General features: G+C 44.5%; 1 long non-coding RNA gene across 1 annotated transcript; it reads right to left on the reverse strand.

The window, feature by feature from the left end:
- Nucleotides 1–368: 368 nt before the first annotated feature.
- On the reverse strand, nt 369–8,202 carry LOC124513616 (uncharacterized). Its single transcript, XR_006962461.1, has 5 exons — nt 8,061–8,202; nt 6,961–7,108; nt 4,319–4,506; nt 3,400–3,587; nt 369–2,264 (listed from the first exon to the last, which is right to left on the reverse strand). It is a non-coding gene; the product is annotated as an uncharacterized LOC124513616 (long non-coding RNA).
- Nucleotides 8,203–9,481: the final 1,279 nt, after the last annotated feature.

Genomic DNA, 9,481 nt, shown 5'->3' on the forward strand with positions numbered 1-9,481 from the left:
GCTCAGGTCATGATCTCGCGGTCCGTGAGTTCGAGCCCCACATTGGGCTCTGTGCTGATGGCTCGGAGCCTGCTTCGGATTCTGTGTCTCCCTCTCACTGTCCCTCTCCCGCTCGTGCTGGGTCTCTCTCTTTCTCATAAGTAAACATTAAAAAGTGTTTTAAAAATAAAAATTGAAAATTTTATCAGTTATATATTTAGGATTTTATTCCTTGGCCTTTAGTTCAACTCATGCCAGATGTTGCATATCTCATTTAATTGAGATGATTCTATTTTTTATTTTTATATTCATATTTGTATTATTCATTATTTAAAAATATATTTTAATTATTTTATTATTCATATTTTACCATGAACAATTTTGCCAACAATTTAACTTTTCATTGACCTTTGCTACTAATCATTTTCATTTTGAGTTGGATGATAGACCCATTTTTTTATTTCTTCAAAAATTATCTTTTATTTAAGAAAAGAAAACAAAAAGAAACATGTAAAAACAACATGGAGATCACTCTTGTTGATATTTCAAAAATGCATGCGCTTAGTTGGAAAGTTCAAATACTAGAGAAGGACGCAAGGTAAAAGGAAAATCTCCACTTTCCACCCTCCTCTGTCCATGTCTTCAGAGACGACCACTTCAAGTTTCTTCTATACCATCCAAAATGTTTTCAGAAAAATCACATTTTTCTTAACTTGTGTTTTTAGAAAATTTTGAACAATTATGTGAGCAAAATGACAAAGAAAACTGAAGAGTCGCGTGTAGAAACATACATAGAGGGACTCAAGACTCACTACATATACATTTATAATGTCTTACAGTGGGGTCTCCGTGTTTCACATTGAAACTGACAGGTCTGTGCATTCTCCGTCATAACCGTGAAATACCGTATTGTGTGAAACCTTAGAGGTCATTCAGATTTTAAAATGTGGGGGAAAATACTCTTAACATCTAAGATCCTTTGTTCCTGAAATTATGCTTCTAGGAACCTGGGGAAATGTTTGGAAGCACAGAGATTTACAAATAGTGACACGTATGGCAGTGTTAATATAAGTGGGAAATGACCCAGATGTCCATCTTGGGTAATTAACATAAAGCATATCCATATAAGGAAACATTATGTAGCCATTACAATGTCACTTATCAATTGATAATGGTCCCAAAACAAAAGTGGAGTATAAAATCGTGTATAAAGACTGGTTCCTCAAGCATGAAGAAGACACAGACAAATAAGACTAGCATAAATTATGCCCATATATTAAAAGTAGTTATCTCTGAGGGGCTGGATGATGTATTTTCTAATTGTTCTACTGTACATAATGGGTTAACATTTAATTAAAATCAATGCATAACTTTAAAAAGATTACTGTTACATTTCTCTGCAAAGCCAAGCGGACTACTGGTAATCATGGGGAAAGATATCTGAAGATCAGGGCTGAAGCTTGCTGGGCTTGAAGAGGTATAGGGAGTCGCCAGGTTTAAAACAGTCAAATGACACCATAAAAATTCAGGTCAGGTGCTAATCTATCAAGCTGTTTTCCTGACATACTGAATCTCTAATTCAAAATCTAAACAATAATAAAAATGGGTATGAATTCCCTCCATGACCCACATCTCTTCAGAACTCAATCACGATCAGCGGCCCCTCGGGAGAAAAATGAAATAAAAAAGCACATTTCCTTGCATTTTAAGAGATTCTCTAGATGCTGAAGGGCACCACTTCGTTGTGTGTGCAGCGTCCACGAGCGGGCGGAAGTCAGGTGCACCGACCACGAGTGAGTGGGAGGTCAAGGTGATCAGTACCCCAGACATCCAGTGAGAAGACAGCTTTCTGTTGAGACAGGAGTGAGGAGGCCTACCCAGTAAGCCTCCTTTTAAAGCGGAGTCCGGAGCAAGCACAGATCCCAAGGTTACCACCGGTTCGCTAACAGTCCTCACATCAGGGACTCGGCCTTCCTCTTCCACTTTCTACGTAAAGAAGCGATGAAAAAGTCACCATCTTGAGTTTGCTTCATTTTCCTCAGCAGAGGTATATGAACACTAGGTTATTGTAGTCCGTGGAGTCCCTCCAATCAGCAGAAAGGGAAAAGGAAAAGCTGAGTAGCTGAAGAAATTCTACCAAACAGACTTGTTTTTCTTATTTAAGTTCTGATTTCTGGGAAGGATTCATGTTTATGTTAAGGTCTATTTTCAGAAATGGGCCCTCTTGTAAATGGGCTGCTTGTGCTGCAAATGATATATAGGACTGTCCCCAGTGCTAGGAGAAGCTGGTCCAGGGTTGGAAAGAAGAGATGTAATTTAAAAAACAAACAAAGCAAACTTTTATTATTTTGAAATAGTAAGATTCAAATTTTTCAATGCCTTTTCTTCCTCAAAGGCTAAATACTAGCTTAATTATTTATAAGAGTTGTGATACACTGATATTTTAAAATTCTCTTTCTTTGACTGCTATTAGAATCAATTAATTCTTTTTTTTTTAACCTTTAAATTCATGGGCATGTTCACGACTGGAGGAGTTTGGGACCCTAACCGTGCAGAGTAATGTTTGAATGAACTGAGCCTGTGTGTGTTTGGGTCTTTATGCAACGGATTAAAAAGGCAGGATGATTTATTTCTGGTTACAGTTTTTTCTTTTAATTTTTTTTAATGTTTATTTATTTTCGAGAGAGAGAGAGACAGAGCATGAGTGGGGGGAGGGGCAGACAGAGAGGGAGACACAGAATCAGAAGCAGGCTCCAGTCTCTGAGCTGTCAGCCCAGAGCCCGACACGGGGCTCAAACTCATGAACCATGAGATCATGACCTGAATTGAATGAAGTCGGACACTTCACCCAGGGTCCCCACAGGTTTTTTTTTTTTTTTTTATGTTTATTTTAGAGAGAGAGAGAGAGAAAGAGAGAGAGAGTGAGCGAGCAGGGGAGGGCCAGAGAGAGAGGGAGACACAGAATCCGAAGCAGACTCCAGGTTCTGAACTGTTGGCACAGAGCCCAACGCGGGACTCGAACTCATGAACCGTGAGATCATGACCTGAGCCAAAGTCAGAGGTTTAACCGATTGAGCCACCCAGGTGACCCTGTGGTTATAGTTTTTATTGACTCCTTAGGTCAATGTATTTATGTAATATGCACATATGTGACTATATGTAAATATATACATTTCTGTCCACTCCTTAGACATAGTCAAGTTGGGAATATTTACGTCAGAGTTCCATATGTGTCATAATAACGACAAAATGCCCATTGTGTTGTTATTCTTTTCTCCATGAATATGTAACCGTTCTACAGTCCGCCAGGCGTTTTCACATTTTTATAGTGTTTAATATTTTTAGTGTTGCTGCATAATTGCTGTCAGCCTCACTTTTTCTAATGGGAAAACCAAGGCCCGGTCAGTTGAAGTGACTTACCCACAGTCATCCGGACAGGAAGTGAAAGCTTTGGGATCCCGATCAGACTCCACGAAAGCAGGCTATTCTCACCAGGCCCATTCAGCTGGCTGGAAGGGCTCAGCGCAAAGGGTTGGGGCAGGATGGCGTCTTCAGGATTGCTTCAGAAAATGAGGTTTTGTGCTTCAAACGCAGAGGGAAGATCAGTTCTAAAAGGCGGCATTTAATGTGGTCAGACTCAACAGGACTGGCAGAGTGGCGGATGGGGGCAGCCTCAGGCCAGCGCTGGGACGCGTTGAGACTCAGGGAGGCATCATCTCCCAAGACGGCACGCGACTAGGAGGTGGCACTGTGTGTCCCTTTCAAAGACAGTGGGGGCCTCCAGCAGCACAGAGACTCCTCACAGCCCCTCCGACCAGGCGGCTGCTGGAGTGCAGGCCTGTCGCCCCCGGGGTCACCTGTGATCCCCGTCCCCTGCCCTCTGCCACCTGCCCCCGCGGAGCTGACCCAGCCTGGGCATGGCTGCTGGTTCTTCCTGTAATGCTTTTCCTGCTCTCTTACCACCCAGGCTCAGGCCTCCCTACCTCACTCCTCATCGCAAAGAGCCCCTAACTGACTTTCCTTTTCCATCCACGCTCCATCCCAACCCATAACACCATCTAATTAATTTTCCCGAAACACTTTGATCGTGTAACCACTCTGACCTCAAAACATTAATAACTCCTCCGGCCTGTTGGACAAAACAAAACTTTTTTTTCTTTAAGCATTGCTTCCAGCTTACTTGCTGAGCTTCTGGACAAAGTATTTGCTAGAAATGCCCTGACATTTTTGCCTCTGAATTTTGTTCCTACCCTTTCATGCAGAAAACCAAAAGAAGTCCTCTCTTTTCCTCTCTGTCATGTCAATGAGACCACCGTTTCAAAGCCAAACTGAAATTTACCTTCATCATCAAGCTGCCCCTTAAGGCTCGGGTGCTTAAGCAATCCAGTTGGAAAACACCTCCATGAGGTCATGCGCAGCAGCCAAAGCCCAAGGTCGTCTTGTCTTGTCTCAGCATCAGCAGGAACCAGAGAGAGGGCTTGATGTAGGTCTCTATGGTGGGGAGATGTTGAAGAAGGCAGGGCGGTGCTGTGAACAAAATGTGACAATGGAGTGTTTTGTAAGATGGGTGGCGTGGGGAACAGCAGGGAAGGGGATGAGGTCAGGATTGAGGACAGGGAAGGAGAGGGAGAGCTGTGAGCAGCTATGGGATCCATTTGAGTGGATTGTCTTAGGTAGCACTGGAGCCCTTGCTACCTAGTCCCCACGACAGTTGTCAGCGATTGGGAGTCATATAGTCCTTGAGGTTGTGGTGTGAAGTTTCCAAGGAAAGGGTTATTCTGGAGCCCCAAAGCATCCAAAATGCCTTTCAAAACTGGAGGCTTTGAGCAGGAAACACTACCCTTCTTGTAATTGTGTCATAACCATTCTTCCCGAGGTGGCTCTTACATCCCCTTGGAGGGACCTACCCACACTTATCCACACCACCGTTCTCACAAAGCACTCGGTGGAGACTTTAATCAAATCCCCACAGTCCAACCTTATCATCAGTAGCTTTTTACAACATGTAGATATCACATGTCATGTGTTAATCGCAGTCTGCCTCTGGGATTGCGAGTCCTGGAATGTGGGTTTATAATTTTGAACTTTCAGGACCACATGTAATATCAAGGAGAGGGCTTTCTGACTAAACAATATATTGGAAGAAATTCATGGTAATGGCATTTGGCTGGAGTTGAAAGCTTAGCTTCTCATGCTCATGAAGATCTGAAAGAACTTCGGTTTTTGTTTTCTCCAAAGGTCCTTCTCAGTTAACTGCACAATATCCAATTATGCATCTTAGAAGAATTTAGGGTTGAGAAAACCCAGCTACTATTGGAATCTTTGATTCTACAGAATATGCATTCCCCAAACCAGTGCTTATACAACTAAACTCTTCCCTCTGGGATCCAGTTGGTTATCATAACTTTTCAGCTTGCCTCGCAAAGCCACAGACTCTTTACAATAAAATGCTACAGTTTAAAGTGTTTTCAAAACCTAGCGTTGTAGCTGATTTTGTTCGTTATTTGATCAGGAAAGGAAAAAAAAATGTTTTTTTCCCCTGATGTCTTAAATGAACTGAGGTTTTAATATTTACTTTTTTTTAAGATTGTAGCACTTTAAGCACATCGTTTTTATAGGTGTGGGAATCACAAGTTGTTAAAATATTTTGATCTTACAGATGGAAAAGAACTATCATTATCATTTACTGCAAGTAAGCAGGGGGGCATAAGGAGGGCTTTGTTTAGTCTGACCCTTCTTGGTGGTGAGAGGAATGGCAAATCACCCTCCCCGCCACGTCTCCGGAACAAATTCCCTGTGGCCACAGGTGTTCTGCTCATGTAAAAAGGCGTAAGTCATATGTCTGGTTCTGCAGAAACACTAGGGCAGTAGGAATTTATAAATATAGTTTCCTTTAATTCGATGAAGACGGCATACGGATAGAGCTCTCCCTAGGTCAAAAACAAGAATTGGGTTCCTTTTCCTCTTATTGGAAGAATTACATGCTCCATTTAGTGATTCATGGGTTAAGGGTTTATTATTGGTTGTGTCAGGCACTCAGAGACATGAATTTCGATTCTCTAGATCAGTGTTTCTCAACCTCGGCACTACTCATAGCTGGGCCCGATAGTTCTTCTCTCTGGAGCTGTCTGGTACATTGTAGGAATTTTTTGTAGCGTCTCTGCCCTCTGCCCTCTGCCCACTAGAAGCCAGCAAGAAGAGGAAGCCAGCTCCTTCCCCCTGAGTTGTAATGATGAAAAATCTCCTCCAGTTGGCAATCACTGCTCTAGATTTACTTTATTTTTTTAGGGGAGGGGGAGTACTCTGTAAACCTCCTTAAGTGTTAACCAGGAACCAGGCAGTGGGATTTACAAAACAGCAAGAGTAACTTGCTTCCCCATAAGAGTGGGTGTGGTAAGTGGGCACCAAAGGAATTGTCATAACTTCTAGAATGGACCTTGGTAGCCATGTTTCTACAGAGAGTGGAGCTGGAGGCACTGGTGTCTTTTGTAAGATTTTAGGGAACCTGGGATAGTCACATTTCCCAGAAGACACAGTTTACTTTCCTGTGGGTACATCCCTTAGTTTCAGGAATAAATCCCCGTAAAAAATTCAGCAACATGTATGTTGGAAAACCAAGGACGGCAAAGAGCGTGTTGCCACTTCCTATCCCCCTTTCCACGACAGACATCACTAATCAATCATTGCACTCCGATGCTGAATCTGATGTCTGCCTCAAAATCGTTCTCAACACAGGACTCCGGCATCACTACAAGTATCCGGGACTCAGAGCTCAAGTTGACACCTATCCGTAACCATTGCTTTTACATTTTTGCCAGTTATTTTAAGAACAGTGGTGGCCATTGATGAAGTATGCTGTTTATAATGTAACCTACAAACAGAGCCTCAAAGTCTAGCACAAAGAATATAAACACACCACCAAGGAAAAGCGCATCTGGTGAACTGAGAAGTCAAGGTAAAGTTGATTTGTGTCTTTGGCACCTTGTGGCTGGAGATTTCTTCTCTCGAGGTCAAGCAGTCAGTCAGGTTTAAGTGAGAAATTCTGAAACGTTGGGCATCTGGGGGTCTGAACTTCGCTCTGGTGTTTGGGGCTGCCCACCGGGAGTCATCCTGTGCGCAGCCCTGGAAACTGGGAAGAAGTGCGAGAAAATTTTGGAACGCTCCTGCGGATGCTTGAAAAGGAAACCCTTCAGAGATGCCTGGGTGGCTCAGTTGGTTAAGCGTCAGACTCTTGGTTTTGGCTCAGGTCATGATCTCACCATGGTAAGTTCGAGCCCTGCATGGGGCTCTGTGCTGACAGTGTGGAGCCTGCTTGGGATGCTCTCTCTCTCTCTCTCTCTCTCTTCTTCCCCCTGCCCTCCTCTCAGAATAAATAAATAAACTTAAAAAATAAATTAAAAAAAAGCCCTCCAACATCTGTAGGTGTGTGGGCTGCTGAACCAAGTAAGGAAATTCACCCCAAAGTGAGAGTTTGCTGAGAAAACAGGAAGTGACTGAAGCTGGCATTGACGGTCACTGAGTTTTCGGGAGCCACCCACTGTGTTTCCTTAAGTACGCCGACCATCTGGAAAGCTTACCAAACTGCCCCGATGGAGCTAGAAGGAGAGGGATTCCGATTGGTTTGGGGGGCCTAGTTCCTGAATCAGAAACTCAGCCACGCCATCATCAAACAACCTCCCGCCACCTCTCCACCTGCTTCTGAGGCCCGGTAACTCGAGAAAACCCAGATGGAAAGCATGTTTGTTCAACTTTGACTTGTCTACCCCGCCCTCCCAACCTGTTAAAGAGCAGGAGGTATGGGGTGGGATCCGAGGGTCTACGTTTGATCTAGGGCCTTAGGCTTTAAACAAGTGTCTGAAGTTGATGAGAAGAACTGGAATTTGTCTGAGGGAAATCTGTCTTTACCCTGGAGGCACCTGGCCGAATGTCTGTGCCGTAGAGGGGGAAGCACAGGAGGGCAGCCCAGGCAGGGCGAAGCCAGCAGGGCCAGCATGACACAGCCTCATTGGCCCCTGAACTAGAATGTCAGCTGGCGTCTATTTAGCAAGGGACAGGAGCGCTTGCTTTCCCCAGCCTCCTACCGTTGGAATTGTCATCCGACTTCCCACCGCTGCCAGGCCCGGTGTGGCGTGGAGAATCCCAGTCTCACGGAGCCCGTCGGGGCCTTGTCCCTGCTTGGCCTCGCGTTCTTCAAGTGCTTTCACTCACAAGGAATTTCTATGAAATCATCTTGGACCAACAAAGCTATTACCCAAGTTTCTCAGCGGGCTGGGTTCAGGATGACTTTTAGCTATTTCCAGAAATGAAAATCACCCTCCGAGGAGGACGTTCTGCTACCACGGAGTCTGCTGGAAAAAATGAGACACGCTCTTTGAAGGTGGTTCCAAGTTCCAAGTGGCGGGAGATGTGCTGGGGCTGACTCCTGGGAAGGGCTCGCCATCAGGGCTCGCCGTCATTGGGGTGTACAAGCTCTGGCATATGAACATGGCTTTTGTTTGGTACTTCGTGGCCATCTCTCACTTACCTTGGTATAAATGAATGGCCTCAGAGGTGGTTTTGGGGGGTGGAAGAGGATGGGAGGGTGTAGGGCACCTCACGAGGAGAGGAGGGGACAGTGAGACTCGGGGCTCTGGAGGAACAACCTCCTTTGCAGTTTTATTGAAAGCCAACCCTTCAGCCTTGCCCACCAAGGGAGGCCAGGAGCAGGGAGATACCACTGTGGTTCAGTGAGTCAGCTGCCCTCCACAGCAGGCAACCAGACTCCGTGAAATGTTAATTATCTGTTAGAAAAAAGCAACAGCAACAGTTTATTTTACACAATTTCAAAAACGAAAATCCAATTCCTGGGCAGGCTCTGTTGGTCAGCTCCCTCGACCTACATGTATATACAACAAATGTACGTGGAAAAGCACAAAGTGGTCTTTTCAAAGGTGACAACGTCTATCCTTTACTCTACACCCTAACACATACACATGTAGTGACTGAGTTACAGTCAGAAGCGCACTGCAAAATGACATTTCCTCCCCTGGTTTTAGTTCTGGAGAATAACATTAACCTTCAACACAAGAATGACCTGTCCATTCCGGCAATGATCACGTGGTTTGCGTAGTTTCTTTGGGTATTTTATCAGCTCAGCCCCCATTGTTTCTCCAGTGATAAATTACACTTTCATTATTTCTTTATTTTATGGAGTGGAGACTCATAGCAATTTCCTTGTCCCAGTCCCATTAACTTCCTGGTGGCATTGTTTGAAGTCTCCAGACCCTGATGTGTAATCCAACTGTTTCCCTAATATGTGGGAAGCAGCACAGGGCTCGTTTACGTCAAAAACAATTCTTGCTACGGTTTTCCTTTTTCGCCGCGTCTTTTCCCATGGAAATTCTGGCAGGAGCCCTGGTTGAGGATTCCAGAGGGTAGCGTGAACCTGGTAGATGCTGAGCATTCCAGGGATGTTGGGTGATTGAATGGAGTCGCTAGGACTGGCCTGGACCGTAACACTGAG

This window comes from Lynx rufus, unplaced genomic scaffold (assembly GCF_022079265.1).
Source record: "Lynx rufus isolate CCGP_SWC_20201006 ecotype Redwood Valley unplaced genomic scaffold, mLynRuf1.p SCAF_1, whole genome shotgun sequence".
NCBI lineage: Eukaryota > Metazoa > Chordata > Mammalia > Carnivora > Felidae > Lynx > Lynx rufus.